General features: G+C 43.3%; 1 long non-coding RNA gene and 1 pseudogene across 1 annotated transcript in view; one reads left to right on the forward strand and one right to left on the reverse strand.

Annotated features, from left to right (window-relative positions):
- LOC123380364 overlaps positions 1-15,193 on the forward strand; it is a 54,659-nt gene extending 39,466 nt beyond the window's left edge. The window contains exon 3 of the long non-coding RNA XR_006586016.1: positions 13,981-15,193. This is a non-coding gene — a long non-coding RNA (uncharacterized LOC123380364). The remainder of the gene's footprint in view (positions 1-13,980) is intronic.
- Positions 6,318-6,432, reverse strand: LOC111556801 (annotated as a pseudogene).
- Positions 15,194-20,638: the final 5,445 nt, after the last annotated feature.

Raw genomic sequence — 20,638 nt, forward strand, 5'->3', positions numbered from 1 at the left:
TTCTACTAGACTGATTTCTCTGGTCCATGGTGAAATAAGAAAAACGAGGACAGTGTGGGACGCTCTAAACATAGCCATCAGGTTGCCACCTTGTTCTGATCACCGCCTCCTCACCGTGTTGATGAGGGAGGGATTTTCACCCTTGGGTTCCAGACATGGCTGAACGCATGGCACCTGACACCAGACAGGTGAGATCGACAGTAGGTTATTGGTCATGTATGCTCACAGCCCAGAGGAGGACCCTGCACACAGGAGTTGCACAGCGGAGTGAACAGCCAGGAGCAGTGGGGGGCAGGCTTTGTTGGCTAAACGGTGGGATGCCCGTTTCCAGCCGGAGGATTTGGTTGGCTTGTTGACTAATTCTGTGGGCTGGCATGGAACTGAAGCCCGCTGCTTGGGGACAATCAGGAACCGTGCCTAGTCCCCATGATAAAGAGGGTCGATTGGCTAGGGGAACTCCTTAGCAGGAGCCAAGCTGGAAGAAGGACTTGTGGCTAGATGGTCCAAATTTAATCAGATGTCAAGACAGCACATACTGTTGAGTCCCAATTTGGGGCTACTTAAGGTCTTAATCACACATACTTGCCCTTCCTTGGGAAGGCCTACGCTTTCCTTCTAAGGTTCTGCCTTTCTGCTTCTTTGAAGTGATGGCGGTAGGTGGCATGTGTGTTTTGAATGCCCAAAGGCAAGAAGGGAAATTTGGTAACTTTGTGTTGATCTGCAAATTTCTTTGGAAACATGACTGGTCTCCGAAATTCAAACATCTTGGAATCAAGTGCTCTACTCTGCGCGGCCTCTCCTAATCTCTAGTTGAGGTGAACTCTCCAAGTGAGGTCACTTTCTGAAGTTCATGTTTGGTTGGAGAGTATGACAAAAAATGAAAGTTAACTCTTAGAACACAGGGAAGAGGGCAAGAGGACAAAGCACCATGGAGATATAATTTTCAACATTTATTTAAAAATCTTTGGGGCGCCTGGGTGGCTCAGTCGGTTGAGTCCGACTTCGGCTCAGGTCATGATCTCACGGTTTGTGGGTTCAAGCCCCGTGTCGGGCTCTGGGCTGACAGCTCGGAGCCTGGAGCCTGCTTCGGCTTCTGTGTCTCCCTCTCTATCTGCCCCTCCCTTGCTCGCACCGTGTCTCTCTCTGTCTTTCAAAAATGAATAAACATCAAAAAAATAAAAAAAAAGACTTTTATTCATGGATGTATGATTAAATAACATTATTCTGGGCACAGTGTTCTAGGCATGGGGCTAGACCCTGGAATTACAAAGATCAACAGAGCACAATCTCTGCCTTCAAAGGGCTGTCCAATGGGGGAGACAGAAATGGTATAGAGATAATTAGAAAACAGTAGGGTAAAGGCAAAGGTAGAGATGTGTACAGAGTATTGTGGGACCCCAAAGGAGGGGCAAGTGACCACCCAGTCTGTCAGAGAGGCTTTCTTGGAGGAGAAACATGAATTGAGTCTTTAAGGGTGAATGGGAGTTGCCCAGGTGTGGTGGGTTGTTACATTAACAGTCTCCAGTGAATCATGCGTCCTGGTACCCATGCCCTTTGTGTGATTCCCTTCCACATTTGTTCTGGGCTTGGCCATGTGCCTTGTTTTGGCCAATGGGCCATCAGCAAATGAGATGCACACAGAAGCTTGGTAAGTGCTTGTATGTTGAGACTTGCCTTCTTGGAATTCAGTTGCCATGTGAGGAAGGTGGAGCTAGCCGTGTGGAGAACTGAGGTGCCTCAGTAGCCCCCAGTTGACTGCCACGTGGTCATAAAAGCATGTGCGATCACAAAAGCATGTGTAATTCCTACTGATGCCACATAGAACAGAAATAAAGCATCCCAGATAAGCCTACTAAGCTGGTTCTAAAACCTGGATACAAATTCTGATATTGCTTCATCAAGAAGTAAAGTCTGTGTCTCCCCCTCTTGAATCTTAATGGGGATGTAACTGCTTCAGCCAATAGAATATGGCAGAAGTGATGCTAAAAGACTTTTGAATTTACATCTTGAAAGACCTTATAGCTTTTACTTTGTTTGCTAGAATACTCACTTTTAGGGCCTCGGTATAAAATGTCTGAGTATCCTGAGGCCCTGCTGTAAGGAAGCCCTTGTCACATGGGGAGGCATTGTGTAGACACTTTGGTAGGCAGTCCCGGGTGAATTTAGCTTTCAGAGTCATTTCAGCCCAGACTCCAGACATGTAAATAAAGAAGCGTCCAGATAATCTCAGCCGCAAAGCTGTTTGAGTTGTCCACCTAGCTGCTCAGATTCTCAAGTAGAGGCCCCAGATGTTGTGGGACAGAGACAAGTCTGAATCCCTAACCACGGAATTCATGAGTTTAACAAAATAGTGGTTGTTTTAAGCTATTGTTTTAGGTGGTTTGTTATGTAATGATAGACATGTGATACATATATGGGTGCCTAGAAGTGTGATGCTGCTTTAAAACACTGAACAGATGGCATTCGGAACAGGGAGATGGGTGAAGGCTTGAAGGACAGGCAATAAGAATTATGAATGTACTGGCAAGGGAGCTGGAAACCGCTTGGACCAAGGGTGACCAGTGTTATTTAGTGCTGTGGCCACTGGCAGAAAGTGTGCCTAATGAATTTGTGGGTTTGGCTTAAGAGATATGGAGATGGAATGTTAAAAGTGCCATCCAGGTGCTTCCAGCCGGCATGTCAGGTGTTATAAGGGAGCGCTCAGCTACATAAGGGTCTGTCCAGTTTGCTGGGTTGGAAAAGAAAAGTAGTTCTCATTTTCAGTCTCTCCAGCAGGCGACAGATTCCCAAAGTAAGAATTGGCCTAAAGGTAAAGATGAAATCAAGGGTATGATTGTAGAACCTCTGTTAACACCCCAAGAGGATTTAAGGTGGTGTCTAGTAGGCCTTCTCAGTTAAACAAAAGGGTTTCTAAGAATATTAAAGATGTTGTTCCATAGCTGAAGTAGAGTCTTCTTGAAAGTAACTATGTATGTGGCTTTTGGTGCAAGAAGTGAACCCAATAATACTCATAGAAAATCCATAAAGTTTTGAAGAGTACTGTTTTGGAAGAAACTCTATTAGTTTGGGCTAACATGAACGGAAATAGTTAAAAAAGGGAAAGGAGGCCTTTGGGCCCCCAACTTTCTATGGGCAGTAAGCTGGCCAATAGTCACAAGGGACTTTTCTTATGGAAAAGAAAATCCTCTCAGAGGGTAGATCCAGGAGCCTAGCGGGTGTAACTAGAAGCCAAGGAGAACTGGACTTTATTCAAGTAACATCTCTGCTTCCAAAGGAGGGGGGTCCTGATAACAGAACCTGGCTGGATTTCAGAATTGCTTTGAATCAGTGATCGCTATGTGCCTCCCATTTCTCTTTTAATGGGAATGTCTATTGAGGCTATTCTATGCCTGCTTCACAGTTGTATGTTGGGCACATGGAGGGCAGATGTCTTGTCTTACTAGTTCACAGGTCTGTGAATCAAGAGGAGCCACACCTGAGGAGTTGTACCCCAGGAGGCTCAGCTACATCCAGACTTGCTTCATATGGTGAGATCATAGACTTTGAGCCTGGTGTCATGATTGAATACTATTTTGGGTGTTTTGGGAAGGATGAGTATATCTCACATGTGGGAAGGCTGTTCATTGGTAGGGGTAGAGGGCAGACTGGTAGGTTGCTCTGTTAATGTCCCCCCAGTGAGTCACACCTCTTCCACATTGATTCTGGGCTCAGCTATATGACATGCTTTGGTCAATGGAACTTCAGCAAATGTGATGCAGGCAGAGACTTCCTAAGTGCTTGCTCATTAGGGCTTGCTTCTTGGAGAACCCAACTGCCACATGAGGAGCCCAGACTAGCCAAGGGGAGAAACCTGAATTGAGATGCTCCAGCTGGCAGCCTTACCCAATGACTAGACACTGTGTGAGTTCCTCTTGGAGCATCCAGCCCCAGTGCACCTGTCAGCTGACCATAGTGCATGGGTGAGCCCAGCCAACTCAGTTTGGAGCATATCTACGCACTGTTCCAGCTGATCTGTAACCAAACTGATGATTCACAGAATAGTGGTTGCCTTTAGTTACTAGTCTGAGCGGTTTGATATACAGCAATAGATAACAAATGAACCAGATGAAGAGAAGGAAGGGCATTAAGACAGAGGGGATGGTACAAGCAAAGGCATAGAGACAAAGCAAAGCAAAGTGGGTATGCGAAAATGCAGGCAGTTTGGGGTTGTCTGAGACAGTGCACATTGAGAGGGAACATTGGAGAAATGGGGAAGAGCCAGCCGAGGAAGCCCTTGTCTCTTTGGGCATGGGTGATGGGGAGTCAACGGTGGTTTACAGAAGGGTACAGATAGATGCATTCTTTAGAAAAATTACTCTAGGGACAGAATAGGGGATGAACAGAGGGCCATGTAGACCCTCTCCTGGCCAGGTGGTTTTTTACTCTTTTACTATGTTCAGAGCAGTGTTAGGGAGGACACCTTGGGAAACAAGGTAGTATGATAGATACTGCCTTGAGGTCAGGGTCAGTGTCTGTCTTGTTTACTGCTATATCTTTGGGACCTCCAGGTCCCAGCACAAAGTTGCTTCTCAATTGTATGTATGTATGTATATATGTATGTATGTATTTGAAGTATAGTTGACATACAATATATATTTTTTGGTCATGTTTTCTAAATTTATTTTTGAGAGACAGAGACAGAGCACAAGTCAGGGAGGGGCAGAGAGAGAGGGAGACACAGAATCTGAGGCAAGATCCAGGCTCTGAGCTGTCAGCACAGAGCCCGACGCGGGGCTTGAACTCACGAACTGTGAAGATCATGACCCGAGCTGAAGTCAGACGCTTAACCGACTGAGCCACCCAGGCGCCCCCAAACAATATATATTTTTTAAGTTTTTATTTAAATTCGTTAGTTAACGTAGAGTATAATACTAATTTCAGGTGTATGACAGTGATCCGACAATCACATTAAAAAATGCTCACCATAGTAAGTGTAGTTACCCTCTGTCACCATATGAAGGTATTAACCATATTGTTGACTATATTCCCTATGCTGTACTTTTCATCCATGTGACTTATTTATCTTACAATTGGAAGTTTGTATCTCTTAATCCCCTTCACTTATTTTGCTCATTTCCTTACCCCCCTCTCCTCTGGCAGCCACCAATTTGTTCTCTGTATTTTTAAGTCTGTTTCTGGTTTTTTTGTTTGTTTGTTTTTTTAGATTCCACATGTAGATGAAATCATACATTTGTCTTTCTCTGTCTGACTCATTTCACTTAGCATAATGCCATCCATGTTTTATTCTGTTTTGTGGCTGAGTAATATTCCATTGTGAATATATGCCACATCATCATCCAAGGATCTATCAATGAGCACACAGATTGCTTCCAGATCTTGGCTATTGTAAAGCTGCATTAAGCAGAGGGGTACATATATTTTTTCACGTTAGCGTTTTTGTTTTCTTTGGGTGAATACCCAGAAATGGCATTGCTGGATCATATGGTAGTTCTGTTTTTGAGGAATCCCCTATACTATTCCCCATAGTGGCTAAACCAATTTACATTTCCACCAATAGCACGCAAGGCTTCCCTTTTCTCCACATGCTCACCAACACTTGTTATTTCTCATCTTTTTGATTCTAGCCATGCTGATTGGTGTGGGGTGATCTCATTGTGGTTTTGATTTGCACTTCCCTGATGGTTAGTGATGTTGAACATCTTTTTCGTATGTCTTTTGGCCATCATGTATCTTCTTTGGAAAAATATTCAGGTTCTCTGCCCATTTTTTATTTATTAAAAACAATTTAATGTTTATTTATTTTTGAAAGAAAGGGAGAGAGCGCGAGTGAGCAGGGGAGGCACAGAGAGAGAGGGAGACACAGAATCCGGAGCAGGCTCCAGGCTTGGAGCTGTCAGCACAGAGCCCGATGCGGGGCTTGAACTCACAAACTGGGAGATCATGACCTGAGCCCAAGTCAGATGCTTAACCGACTGAGCCACCCAGGTGCCCCTCTGCCCATTTTTTAAATAACATTGTTTTTGTTTGTTTTTGGAGGTGAGTTGTATGAATTCTTTATATGTTTTAGATATTAACTCCTTATTAGATATATCATTTGCAAATATGTCTCCCGTTCAGTAGGTTGCCGTTTCATTTTCATGTATCTGTTTTTCTGCCAGTACTGTACTGTTTTGGTTTCTAAAGCTTTGTAGTAAAGTTCAAAATCTGAGATTGTGATGTCTCCAGCTTTGTTCTTTCTTCCTCAATATTGCTTTGGCCAGTCAAGGGTCTTTTGTGGTTCTGTACAAATTTTAGGAGTTTTTTGTTCTAGTTCTGTGAAAAATACTGCTGGTGTTTTGATAGGCATTGCATTGCACGTCATTCTTGCACAGGGACCATGCTAATTTTCTCTGTATTGTTCCAGTTTTAGCATATGTTGCTGCTGAAGCGAACGCTGATAGAGATCACGTTGAATCTGTAAATTGCTTTGGGTCGTATGAACATTTTCACAATATTAATTCTTTCAATTCCTGAACTGGGTATATCTTTCCATTTATTTGTGTCATCTTCAATTTCTTTCATCAGTATCTTATAGTTTTCAGAAGTATAGGTCTTTCACCTCCTCGGTTAAGTTTATTCCTAGATAATTTATTCTTTGTGATGCAATTGTAAATGGGATTGTTTTCTTAATTTCTGTTTCTGCTAGTTCATTATTAGTGTGTAGAGACACAACAGATTGCTGTATGTTAATTTTGTATCCTGCAGCTTTACTGAACTTGTTTATTAGTGCTAACAGATTTTTTTTGTTGTTTTTTGGTGGCGCCTTCAGGGTTTTCTATGTACAGTATCAGTCTGCAAATAGTGACAGTTTTACTTCTTCCTTACTAATTTGGAAGCCTTTTATTTCTTTTTCTTGTCTGATTGCTATAACTAGGACTTCCAATACTATGTTGAATACAAATAGTCAAAGTCCTTGTCTTGTTCTTGATCTTAGAGAAAAAGCTTTCAGCTTTTCACCACTGAGTATGATGTTAGCTGTGATTTTGTCATACATGGCCTTTATTAAGTTGAGGTATGTTCCTTCTTTAAAAAAATTTTTTTTTAATGTTTGTTTATTTTTGGGGGGGGGTCGTGTGCGTGAGCGGGGGAGAGGTAGAGAGAGAGGGAGACGCATAATCTGAAGCAGGCTCCAGACTCTGAGCTGTCAGCACAGAGCCTGACGTGGGGCTCAAACTCAGGGGCCGTGAGATCATGACCTGAGCTGAAGTCGGACACTTAACCGACTGAGCCACCCAGGTGCACCAAAAAAAACACTCTTCAAAAAATGTTTGTTCTTGAGAGAGAGAGAGAGAGAGAGAGAGAGAGACAGAGCGTGAGTGAGGGAGAGTCAGGGAGGGAGAGAGGGAGACAAAGAATCTGAAGCAGGCTCCAGGCTCTGAGCTGTCAGCACAGAGCCTGATGCAGGGTTTGAACTCACATACTGTGAGATCAGGACCTGAGCAGAAGTTGGACACTTAACCAACTGAACCACCCAGGCATCCCCCCAAAAACACTTGATGGTGAAGTTGTATAACTATTGAAAATGTATTCAAAGAATATACAAAATACTTAAATAACATAAGGAGTGGAAGGTAAGTTAGGAAACTGTTTCTGCCTACCTTTCATGACTAAAAGTTCACTCTCTGCCCATTAGTACTTATCATTCTTTATCTTATTAATCACAAGATTTCCTGGTATAATACTTCCATTTGAAATTCAATTTTTGTAGCTTGGACACTACTGAATTACAGACATTCTCTTTGAAATATTCTGATTTGAATTAATTATTCTTTCTGAATGTTCATAGGTTTTGTTTTTCATCCAAATCCCCTCATTTTCTAAGACCTAAAGGTATAGGTATTTCTTACCTGCTTCAAGAAAAGCATATAGGTCTTTTCTCCGGTAAAAAAAAAAAAAAAAAAAAAAAAAAAAAAAATTTCTGACCTTGCATACTTTTTGCAGGAAATATTTTTGCTCATTGCAACAGAGTCATCAGACTATCAGATTTAAATTTATATCCTTCCAATACACATTATCACCCCAATGTTTATTTATTTTTGAGACAGAGAGAGACAGAGCATGAACGGGGGAGGGTCAGAGAGAGAGGGAGACACAGAATCTGAAACAGGCTCCAGGCTCCGAGCTGTCAGCACAGAGCCCAACGCAGGGCTCAAACTCATGGACCGCAACATCATGACCTGAGTCGAGGTCGGATGCTTAACCGACTGAGCCACCTAGGTGTCCCGTTTTAACATTTCTTTTAAGGGTGGTTTGGTGGGGTGATCTTTTTAAGTTTTTGTTTGTCTGGGACACTCTTTCTCTCTCCTTCAACTCTGAATGATAATCTTGACAGGTGGAGTATTCTTGGTTGTAGGTTTTTTCCTTTCAGCGCTTTGAATATATCCTGCCACTCTCTTCGGGCCTGTAAAGTTTCTGCTGAGAAATAAGCTGATAGCTTTATGGGATTTCCTTTATATGTAACTAGCGGCTTTTCTCCTGCTGCTTTTAAGATTCTTTATCTTTGATTATTGACATTTTAATTATTCAATACATATTTTTGAATGAGTATAAAAAATAAGAACAATCAAGTGCTGCCTACAAGGGAAAGAAAAGGAGGGATTCCAAGGAGAGTTTGGGAGAAAGCAGTGGTTGTTTTTCTGGAAAGAAGAAGAAAGGCACTCTCCACAGAGGGATTCTCAGAAGCAAAGTCATGGAGGAAGGAAGTGTGTCTGGGGAACTGCATATTCTGAAGTTCTGTGTGGCTCAAGCATGGGATGGGAGGAGGGGTGGTACCTGAGATGTGGTTGGGGAAGGAAAAGGAGCCAGATCACAAGAGACTGGATCTGCAAGGCTAAAGATGTTAGATTTTATCCAATAAGCAGTGGAGAACCATGGAAATCTCTAAAGCAGAGTGGATGAGACTTGCACTTTGTTTTCTTTCTTTTCTTTTCTTTTCTTTTCTTTTCTTTTCTTTTCTTTCTTTCTTCTTTCTTTCTTTCTTTCTTTCTTTCTTTCTTTCTTTCTTTCTTTCTTTCTTTCTTTCTTTCTTTCTTTCTTTTCTTTCTTTCTTTCTTTCTTTCTTTCTTTCTTTCGACAGAGCACTGGTCGGGGAGGGATATAGAGAGAGGGAGACAGAATCCGAAGCAGGCTCCAGGCTCGAGCTGTCAGCACAGAGCCCGACACGGGGCTCGAACTCACAAACCGGGAGATCATGACCTGAGCCGAAGTCGGACACTTAACCGACCGAGCCACCCAGGCGCCCCGAGACTTGCACTTTGTGGAGAGGTGAATGGAAGTCAGGGCAATGGTGTGGGGTTGGAAAGGTGCACAGTAGTGGGTGGAGGGCAACTGGGAGCATAGGAGCTTAGCTGAGGGGGCTGAGAGCTTGAAAGAGGGGATGGAGGAGAATAGGACAAGTGAGGGAGATTCAGTTTGGAGAACTCATAATACATAGGCATTCCCTGGGTGTGTTTGGTGAGGGTTGCAAGAACTCCCAGGTTTCCGGTGCGGCTCTTCTGAAGGATGGAAGAGACAAGGCAGTTTTGGGGCAAAAGATCATGAATTTCGTGTCGGACAAGTTGAGCTTGAGGTACCCGTGGGATACACATGTGGAGAGGTCCAAGTTGGGGTTGAGGAGTGAGGTCTGAGTGGAGGGTGGATATCCGACAGGTGTTGGCAAACAGGTGGTAATGGGCACCCAGGGAGGGTTGCAGGCCTAAAAGAAAACAGAACCTGAGACAGGATCTGAAGGAGCACTGATATTTAAGGAATAGCAACAAAGGAGTGTGAGAAGGAGTGGCAGAAGGCCAGGAGAGCCAAGAGAGGGCCACACCACAGAAACGGGCACGTTTCAGTGAGGGAATGCTCTGCGTGTTAAGTAAAGACTAACAGATCAGGAAATGACTGCCCTTGAAAAGCAGTTTGTTATATCCGCAGATCCAAAGAGGAGGGATGCACGATCCACAGGGGGCCACTCTGGGAATCAGGAGGCAGAGGAGGGAGAAGGGGGTTTCCGTGGGAAAGAATGTGTGAGGCAAGATAAACAGGTTTAGGATTACGACTTTGAATAATTGTAGTGGGTTCTGGGGGCACAGGGGTGACTCCAGTTGGCTGGTACCTGGCCCTGTGATGAAGGCTAGTAGCTTGGAGTGTGAGAACCTGATAAGGAGATGGTTGAGAATGTGGACACCATCAAATCTGACTGGTTAACTAAGTTAGATTGGTAAACTAGACGGATTAAATTAGATTGGCTTGTTTGCAATTGAAAGGTGCACTCGTGGGTGAATGGTGTATTATCTCTAGGAATTGGCTAACCCTGGGTTGGGAAGTCATCCCAGGTGTCGAAGCATCAGAATATAGAACATAAAAGACCTAGTTAATGTAGTGATGGGTGGGGGAGTGAGTGGGAAGAGATTGGAGATGTAAAACAGAGGAACCTTGTAAGTGAGGATAGTATAACTGCCGTGGCTCCCTCTTCTCTCAAGGGTGGTCGGAGCCACGTGGAGAGGTGAGTTGCTGGTTTCCAAAGAATGGGGCTAGAGCATCCCCTGGAGGCAAGGATGTGCCTGCTGGTAAGATCTTGCTCATGCGTGGGGCACCTGGGTGCCTCAGTCGGTTGAGCATCCGACTTCAGCTCAGGTCATGATCTTGCTGTTCGGAGTTTGAGCCCCGCATCGGGCTCTGTGTTGACAGCTTGGAGCCTGGAGCCTGCTTCAGAGTCTGTGTCTCCTCCTCTCTCTGCCCCTCCCCTGCTCACGCTCTGTCCCTCTGTCTCTCAGTAATAAACGTTACAAAAAAAAAAAAAATCTTGCTCGTTCATGTCTCCTGTGCTGCAGCCGTTGGCAAAAATGCTTGAGAGCATGGACTCTGGGGCTGCTTGGGCTTTGGGCTCCACCTCAGGGTTTTGGCTTGGCTAACTTTAGTTCTTCTCCATCTGCACAGAGTCAGGGGAGGGCCAGAAAGGTCTGCCTGAGAGGCGAGAATAGCCCTCCCGAGTCCTGACTCAGTCTCTCCAGTAGAAGGAAAACGAATTAGCAGTTTTTTGGCAGGTACAGCTGTGCCTAGGGATAAACAAGATTCATCCTCGTGGAATGTGAGCAGAGTTAGCTTTTTTTAAAAAATTTTTTTATTGGCTTTTGGCAAAAAAGGGGAGGCAGAGATCCCACAGTTCTCCGAGGCCACTTCTATCTCAGCTTTTCAAAGTCAGGACCCATCTTGGGCAAAGTTGCTTTGTAAGCAAGCCGCTGTCTCCTCATTTACAAGCTCGTAATATCCCTAACTCCTTCTGAAGAGGCTGACAATTACCCAGCACCCCTTGCCAGCTGGCTTCAGCCAATAGAGCTGCGTACAAATGCAGCATCCTGTAGCTACTCTGGGTCAGGCTACCCCAAAGTGAAGGGAAGTTCAACACTTAGATGGGGAAAAGGAAAAAAAATCTGAAATATTTCCTTTATGTTGGAGGCATTTCTGCTGCTCGTTGGCAGGGAGGAAAGGCAGAAAATGTCGATGGGTGTTCTTTTTCCAGAGTGCGGTGTGTAGGAAAGCACGTGTTTCAGCTTCTCTAGGTGAGAATCAGGCAGATGTTGTCCATTCATCCTTCCAGGAGCTATTGGAGGAATGGGAATGGATGGATCTGGGGGTGGGGGTGACTCCTAGCACAAAATCTTTCTGGGGTGCCTGGGTGGCTCAGTCAGTTAAGTGTCTGACTTTGGCTCAGGTCATGATCTCACAGTTCGTGAGTTTGAGTCCTGCGTCAGGCTCTGTGCTGACGGCTCGGAGCCTGGAGCCTGCTTCAGATTCTGTCTCCCTCTCTCTCTGCCCCTCCCCTGCTCACGCTCTGTCTCTCTCTCTCAAAAATAATAAACATTATAGTTTCTGTGTTGTTCTATAGCTAAGGCATTTCCAGTAGATCCAACTTATTAAAGATCCAACTTTTAAATTTTGGGCCCAATTTAATTTTTAGTTTAGTGTGCATTGCTTTCTGATTATGAATGGCCTATAGTCATATATCGTATAGACACATAGATACATAATACATAAAGAATATAAATTAAAAAAATAAGAAACATGAAAAAAATTTAAATACAATGATACTAAACAACATGGAGTAAAAAGTAAATTTCCAACTAGTGTCCTCCAGCCATTGCTACAATTGCTGGCACTTGTGTATCCTTCCAGAAATATCCATGAAAATAATGGTGTTAGCAAATTTATTCTTTGTGGTGAGGCATAGAACTGCACACAGATGCAGTCTGTGATATATTTTTGTTGTGTACCTTGCTTATTTATTTATTTATTTATTTTTTACTGAACAATGTCTCTTGTGGATTATTCTGTATCAGGATATATAAAATTGACTTATTCTTTTATCAGTTCTATGCTATTTCATTTATGATCCTATTACGGTATATTTAACCAGTCCCCTCTTGGTGGCTGTTTAGGTGATTTACAAACTGTACTATTACAAGCAATAGTTGAAATATTATTACTAAGTAAGTTAAATCATCCAGTGTTTTCTTTTTGCAAATGATGAGCAGGCTTATATCTTCAGTCCAGACTCTTCCCTGTGCTCTGACCCACTGATCAGCTATTAATATCCACACGAATGTTTCAAATCTAATATGTCCTAAATTGACCCCCAGTCTTTCCCACTGCATAAAGGGGCCCCCCATCTACACAAGTGCCCAGCTGGAACCCCCGAAGTCGTCCGTGATTACTTCCTTTCTCTCCCTGCCCACTCGCCTCACCCATCCACCTCCCAAAGAGCTCTTTTTTTGCCCACTTCTCTCCAAGCTTTTGCCTTTTCAGTAAACCTTTTAACTCCATGGTGCTCTACAGCTGCAGCCCTTTCCCAGAAGTACTTTTACTGTCATCGCTCAAAGCTCATATCACCTTCTATCTGGATTAATGCAGTCATAATAAAGAGTAAATGACTTACAAAGCACTTGCCATGTGCCGGGCACCATCGTAAGTGTATTATAAACCCTAGTCCTTTTTTTTAAAAAAGTTTATTTATTTATTTTGAGACAGTGAGAGAGAGGGAGAGGGAGAGAGAGAGAATCTCAAGCAGGCTTAGTGCTGCCAGCTTGGAGCCTGATGTGGGGCTTGAACTCACGAACTGTGAGATGATGACCCGAGCCAAAACCAAGAGTCGGACACTTACCCAACTGAGCCACTCAGGTGCCCCAAACTCTAGTTCCTTTTGATCTTCAAAATCGCCCTCAGGGTATGTGTACTATTATTCTTATTATTTTACTTGCTTTTAAAAAACTATCTATTATTTGATTCCAGTATAGTTACCATACGGTATTATGTTAGTTTCAGGTGTACAATATAGCCATTCAACCATTCTATACATTTCTCAGCGCTCATCAAAGTAAGCATGCTTTTAATCCTGTTTCTATTCCACCCACCCCGACCCGCCTTCCCTCTGGCAACCACCAGTTTGTTGTCTGTTTTTTCTGTGTCTTTTTTTCTTTGTTTATTCGTTTGTTTTGTTTCTTAAATTCCACATATGAGTTACATCATATGGTATTTGTCTTTCTCTGACGGACTTACATCACTTAGCATAATACTCTCTAGCTCCATCCATATTGTTACAAATGGCAAGAGTTCATTCTTTTTTAATGGCTGAGTAATATTCCATTCTGTATATCCTCTTCTTCACCCATTTATCTGTGGATGGGCACTTGGGTTGCTTCCATATCTTGAATATTGTAAAGAACGCTGTAACAAATACAGGGGTGCATATATCTTTTTGAATTAGTGTTTTCATTTTCTTGGGGAAATACCGAGTGGTGGAATTATGGGATCATAGGGTAGTTCTATTTTTAGTTTTTTTCAGGAACCTCCATACTGTTTTCCAGAGTGGCTGCACCAGTTTGCATTCCCACCAGCAGGGCAAGAGGGGTCCTCTTTATCCACACCCTCGCCAACGCTTGTTATTTCTTGTGTTTTTGACAGGTTATGTGTACTATTCTTATCTCCATTTTACAAATGAGGAAACTGAGGCACAGAGAAGCTCATCAACAGGTAAGAGCCGGGGCTGTTAACACTATGCAATTCTCTCTACTAAGTGATCCGCCTTGCAGACCATTCTCCAAATCAGCGCTCTTTTTAAAGACACGGAGCAGGTCACGTCCTGCGCCTCTTTAAAACCCTTCAGTGGCTCGATGTCTTGTCCTTCCTCTTAGAATAAAACCCAGATTCCTACAAGGGATTGCGCGTGTAGGCCCCACATCTCATTGCCTTACCTAGCATCATCTTTCCTGCCAGCACTGCACTTGGCAGGCTGTTTGGCAAGTCTTGTCCCACCTCAGGGCCTTTGCATTCACTCTCTGTTTGTCTAGACAAGTGGTTCGCTCCTGGGGCTATTCCCTCTTCTTCCTCTCCCCAGCGACACTTGCCCACTTCTGGAGATACTTTTGGTTGTCACAATTGGGGCCGGGGGAGGGGCTACTGGCAGGGATGAGAGCGACCAGAGTTGCTGCTAAACATCCTGCAATGGACAGGACCATCCCCACCGCAAAGAATTATCTGGCCCCAAATGTCAATAATTGATAAACCTGTCTCTGTGTATTCATTCAAAGTCACGTCTCTGTGTATTCATTCATATGATTCATTCACTTTCAACTGTAGATGTTGGCAGAAAATGTCTTCCTGACTGTCCTATTTAAAGGAGAGCTAGCCTCATGCCCCACCCAAGTTATCTCCATCATTTTCCTAATTATTAGCGCTTTTGCTTTGTTTTGTTCTTCTAGTTTCTTGGGTTCAATGCATTAGGCCACTGTTTCTAATCTTTTGAGAAAATACCTTAGTGAGATATTCTAGGTTTTTAAATCTGGGTCATGTATGGTCTTTAAATTTTTTTTTTCTATATTTTTGTGTGACTATTATTGGAGTCTAGTTTACATTATACTTTTTAACCTATTAGTGTTATCATGTCCATAGGTACTAGTGTTTGAGAAGCACGTTTGTTTATTGAATTCACTCAATGTTGACTGAATTAAATGTGTTCAAAATGCTATAGATATTTGTGCTGTTTAATACAGTACGGTGACATGTACCATTTAAATAAAGTTAAGCTAATTAAAAAGAAATAGAATTAGGGGCGCCTGGGTGGCGCAGTCGGTTAAGCGTCCGACTTCAGCCAGGTCACGATCTCGCGGTCCGGGAGTTCGAGCCCCGCGTCGGGCTCTGGGCTGATGGCTCGGAGCCTGGAGCCTGTTTCCGATTCTGTGTCTCCCTCTCTCTCCGCCCCTCCCCCGTTCATGCTCTGTCTCTCTCTGTCCCAAAAATAAATAAACGTTGAAAAAAAAAATTTAATAAAAAAAAAATAAATAGAATTAGAAATTCAGCTCCTTATTCATGCTGGCTACATTTCAAGTTCCTGACAGCCAATTGTGGCTCATGGCTACCATGTTGGACAGTGAAAATATAAAACATTTCCATCATGGCAGAAATTTCTGTTGGGCTGTGTTGTTCCAGAATTTCGTTCTATTTTAAGATAAAGTATATATATCACACATATGGTCATATAGATGTAGATACGTGTTATATTCCTGTTATAATAAAATGGTTTTTAAAACCTTTCTTTTTATACAACGTACCTTTATTAACTACATAGGATGTACTAAATTCTTAAATGTTAAAAATTATCACATTGTTTGCGATAGAAATTTCTACCTTGCTGCATTAAAAAAATACGCTGCTTCAGGGGCACCTGCGTGGCTTAGCGTCCAACTTCAACTCAGGTCATGATCTCATGGTTTGTGGGGCTGAGCCCCACATCAGGCTCTTGGCTGTCAGCATAGAGCTCGTTTTGGATCCTCTGTCCCCCCCCCTCTGCCCCTCCCCTGCTCTCTTTCTCTCAAAAATAAATTATCATTAAAAAAAGACACTGCTAAAATAAGTAAACGTTAAAAAAAATTAAAAAAAAAAAAAGGGGCGCCTGGGTGGCTCAGTCGGTTAAGCGTCCGACTTCAGCTCAGGTCACGATCTCGCGGTCCGTGAGTTCCAGCCCCGCGTCGGGCTCTGGGCTGTTGGCTCAGAGCCTGGAGCCTGCTTCCGATTCTGTGTCTCCCTCTCTCTCTGCCCCTCCCCCGTTCATGCTCTGTCTCTCTCTGTCTCAAAAATAAATAAACGTTAAAAAAAATTAAAAAAAAAAGACACTGCTTCATAAATATCTGTTTATTTTAAAAATTCCTATTACATCTTAGGAAAAGTGACACAGTCTTAAAATTTTTCTTCATGATGGGAGGGCCTGATTTCCTAAGTGAATCTCGGGGGGTTCGAGAGAGAGAAAGGTACTGGGAAAGTAATGCCACATCCTCTATCTTATTTCATGAAATGCACATTCAAGACACCTGTGCTCACCTTTGCCCACTCACAAGACAAAGGGCGAAATAGTACTTCCGGAAGTGAATGTTGCTAAGGATTATGGATGTAAAGCGTGCTCATTTACGAGGGTCCTCCGGAGATTTCCCCATGACTGACTGTGGCTACTACCTTTTATCCAGCTCCTTAGCAGGCAGTGTGTGGCCCTGGGTCCCTGCCTGCCCAGCAGCGCTGCCTCTCAGGAGCCTGGAAGCTGTGGGGTCAGGAGGCTTGGTGGAGACTCAGGGAGAAGGGCAGTGTCTTGAGGCTGAGACAGGCACTTCAGGAAGCACCCCACATATTTTGTGTATGTGAGCCTTCTGGGTGGAGCCAGTGGGAAGCAGCTGGGGACCGGTCGCCTTTGCAATTCAGGCTGCATGTCCCTTGGTTCACCAATGGTGCTGGGTTGAAATTTAGGGCTGGGAGTAGGGTGAGGTGAGCGAGGCACTCGTCAGGGGTGCAACATTTAAGAGGATGCCCAAAACTCGGTAGCTAAGGTAAATACTGTCTTAATGACAGTATCTCAAAACAAAACAAAACAAATACAAAAATGCCACGCAGAACAAAGTGTCAGTCTTTAAAACAAAGACAGGATCTGACCCTGGGCTCGCATGATTTATCTTACTTGCATCAACCTCATCTTGGCCCTGTCACCAGATAAAAGCTGCTGTCACCGGCCTAACTGCAGCAAGAACTTCCCCTTTAAAGAGTACAAGACAAAACTTCCTTTTACTTTTGTGACATACAAGGAGGACACAGCACACATCTTTAGGATGTTGGTAGCTGCATTTCTACAACTTCACATGCAAGTGAAACCCGAAGCCAGTCCCCCAGAAGCTGTCCTCGTGCTCCTTCCAGGCACGACCCTTGCCTCCAGGTGATGCCAATCCCTAGCCTGATGTCATCATCTTTTTTTTTTTTTTTATTGAGGTGAAAGTCACACAACATAAAATCAACTATTTTAATTTTTTAAATATTTATTTATTTTGAGAGAGAGAGAGAGAGAGAGAGAGGTCAAGCGGGAGTGGCAGAGAGAGAGAGAGAGAGAGAGAGAGAGAGAGAGAGAATCCTAAGCAGGTTCCATGCTGTCAGTCAGCATAGAGCCCAACGTGGGCCTCGAACCCACGAACCATGAGATCATGACCTGAGCTGAAACCAAGAGTCAGATGCTAACTGACTGAGCCCCTCAGGCGCCCCCAATTCAGTCATTTTTTAAATTAATTAACTAATAAATTAATTGATTTTCAAGTTAGCTAACATACAGTGTAGTCTTGGCTTCAGGAGTAGATTCCCGTGATTTTTCACTTACATACAACGCCCAGTGCTCATCCCAACAAGTACCCTCCTTAATGCCCATCACTCATTTTCCCCACCTCCCCAACCCTGCACCCCATCAACCTTCAGTTTGTACTCTGTATTTTAAGAGTATTTATAGGTTTGCCTCCTTCTCTGTATCTTATTTTTCCTTCCCTTCCCATATGGTCTTCTGTTAAGTTTCTCCAATTCCACATATGAGTAAAATCATATGATATCTTTCTCTGACTGACTTATTTCACTTAGCATAATACCCTCCAGTTCCATCCATATTGCTGCAAATGGAAAGATTTCATTTGTTTTTCATCGCTGAGTCGTATTCCATTGTATACAGGTACACATCTTCTTATCCATTCATCAGTTGATGGACATTGGGCTCTTTCCATAATTTGATTGTTGTTGAAAGCACTTCTGTAAACATTGGAGCACATGTACTGCTGTGAATCAGCACTCCTGTATCCTTTGAATAAATACCTAGTAGTGTTATTGCTGGGTCGTAGGGTAGTTCTATTTTAAATTGTTTGAGGAACCTCCATACTGTTTTCCAGAGCGGCTACACCAGTTTGCATTCCCATCAACAGTGCAAGAGGGTTCCCATTTCTCCACATCCTCACCAGCATCTGTCGTTTTCTGACTTGTTTATTTTAGCCACTCTGACAGGTGTAAGGTTATCTCATTGTGGTTTTGATTTGTATTTCCCTGATGATGAGTGATGTTGAGCCTCTTTTCATGTGTCTGTTTGCCATCTGGATGTCATCTTTGGAAAAGTGTCATTTCATGTCTTCTGCCCATTTCCTCACTGGATTATTTGTTTTTTGGGTGTTGAGTTTGGTAAGCTCTTTACAGATTTTTGATACTAACCCTTTATCCGATATGTCATTTGCAGATCTCTTCTCCCATTCCATTCGTTGCCTTTTAGTTTTGCTGATTGTTTCCTTTGCTGTGCAGAAGCTTTTTATCTTGATGAGGTCCCAATAGTTCAATTTTGCTTTTATTTCCCTTGCCTCTGGAGACATGTCAAGTAAGAAGTTGCTGCAGCCAAGGTCAAAGAGGTGGCAGCTTGTTTTTCTTGTAGGATCTTGATGGTTTCCTGTCTCACACTTAGGTCTTTCATCCATTTTGAATTTACAACATCAGCCATTTTGAAGTGTACAATTCAGTGACGTTTTATACCCTCACAGTGCTGTGCGAATGACCACCTCTATCAAGTTCTAGAACATTTTCATCTCCCCAAAGGGAAAATGTACCCATGAAACAGTCATTTCCTGTTCTCCCTCCCCCCAGCGTATGGCTAATACCAATTTACTTTCTGTCTCTTGGGATTTACCTATTCAGGACACTTCATAGAAATGGAATCATCCAGCTGTGTCTGGCTTCTTTCACTTAACATAATGCTGTCAGGGCTCATCCCTGCTGTAGCAGGTATTGGCACTCGATTCCTTTGTAGAGGTAAATAACGTTCCACTGTATGAATACACCCCATTTCGTTTGTGCGTCATCTGTTGATAGGCATTGGAGTTGCCTCTACTTTTTGACTCTTGTGAATAGCACTGCTTATAAATATTCACGTAGAAGTATTTGTTTGAATACCTGTTTTCAATTCTTTTGGGCCAGTACCTGCTACAACAGGGATGAGCCCCTACCTAGCGTTGGAATTGCCGGGTCTTATGCTAATTGTATGTTTAACACTTTGGGGAACTGCCAGGATGTTTTCCACGGAGGCTGCACCACTTGTGAATTCCTACCTGGATTGTACAAGTGTTCCAGTTTCTCCACGTCCTCACTAGCACGTCTTTTCTGTTTTGTTTTGTTTCGTTGTTTAATTATAGCCACCCCAAGGGGCGCCTGGGTGGCGCAGTCGGTTAACCGTCCGACTTCAGCCAGGTCACGATCTCGCGGTCCTTGAGTTCGAGCCCCACGTCAAGCTCTGGGCTGATGGCTCGGAGCCTGGAGCCTGTTTCCGATTCTCTGTCTCCCTCTCTCTCTGCCCCTCCCCCGTTCGTGCTCTGTCTCTCTCTGTCCCAAAAATAAATAAAAATGTAAAAAAAAAAAAAAATTATAGCCATCCTAGTGGGTGTGAAGTGGTATCTTAACTGTGGTTTTGATTTGCATTTCACTAATGACTAGTTAAGTTGAGCATCTTTTTATATGCTTATTGGCCACGTGTATGTCTTGTATGTTCAAGTCCATTGCTTATTTTAAAATTGTTTGTCTTTTTGTTGTCTATTGAGTTGTAAGAGTTCTTTATCTCTTCTGGTGTTAGAACTTTTATTTGTTTATTTATTTATTTTTAAAGTTTATTTACTTATTTTTGAGAGAGAGGGAGAGGGAGAGAGAAAGGGAGAGAGAGAGAGAGAGAGGGAGGGAGAGAGAGAATGAGTTGGGGAAGGGCAGAGAGAGAGAGGGAGACACAGAATCTGAAGAGGCTCCAGGCTCTGAGCTGACAGTACAGAGCCCGACGCGGGGCTCGAACTCAGGAACCGCGAGATCACGACCTGAGCTGAAGTCGGATGCTCAACTGACAGCCATGTTATGGGTGTTAGACCTTTTAAAGATATATGGTTTGTAAATACTTTCTACCACTTTGTAGGTTATCTTTTCACTTTTTTGATGATAGCATTTAATGCACAAAAGTTTTTAATTTTGATGAATTCCAGTTTGCCTAGTTTTTCTTTGTTGTATGTGCTTTTGGTATCATAGCTAAGAATTCATCGCCAAATCCAGGGTTCATGAAGATTTTACCTTATGGTTTCTTGTTAAAGTTTTGTAGTTTTATGGGGCGCTTGGGCGGCTCAGTTGGTTAAGCGTCTGACTCTTGGTTTTGGCTCAGGCTATGATCTCACAGTTCGTGGATTTGAGCCCCATGTTGGGCTCTGCACTGACAGTGTGGAGCCTGTTTGGGATTCTCTCTCTCGTCTCTCTCTGCCCCTCC

Source organism: Felis catus, chromosome D1 (genome assembly GCF_018350175.1).
Source record: "Felis catus isolate Fca126 chromosome D1, F.catus_Fca126_mat1.0, whole genome shotgun sequence".
NCBI lineage: Eukaryota > Metazoa > Chordata > Mammalia > Carnivora > Felidae > Felis > Felis catus.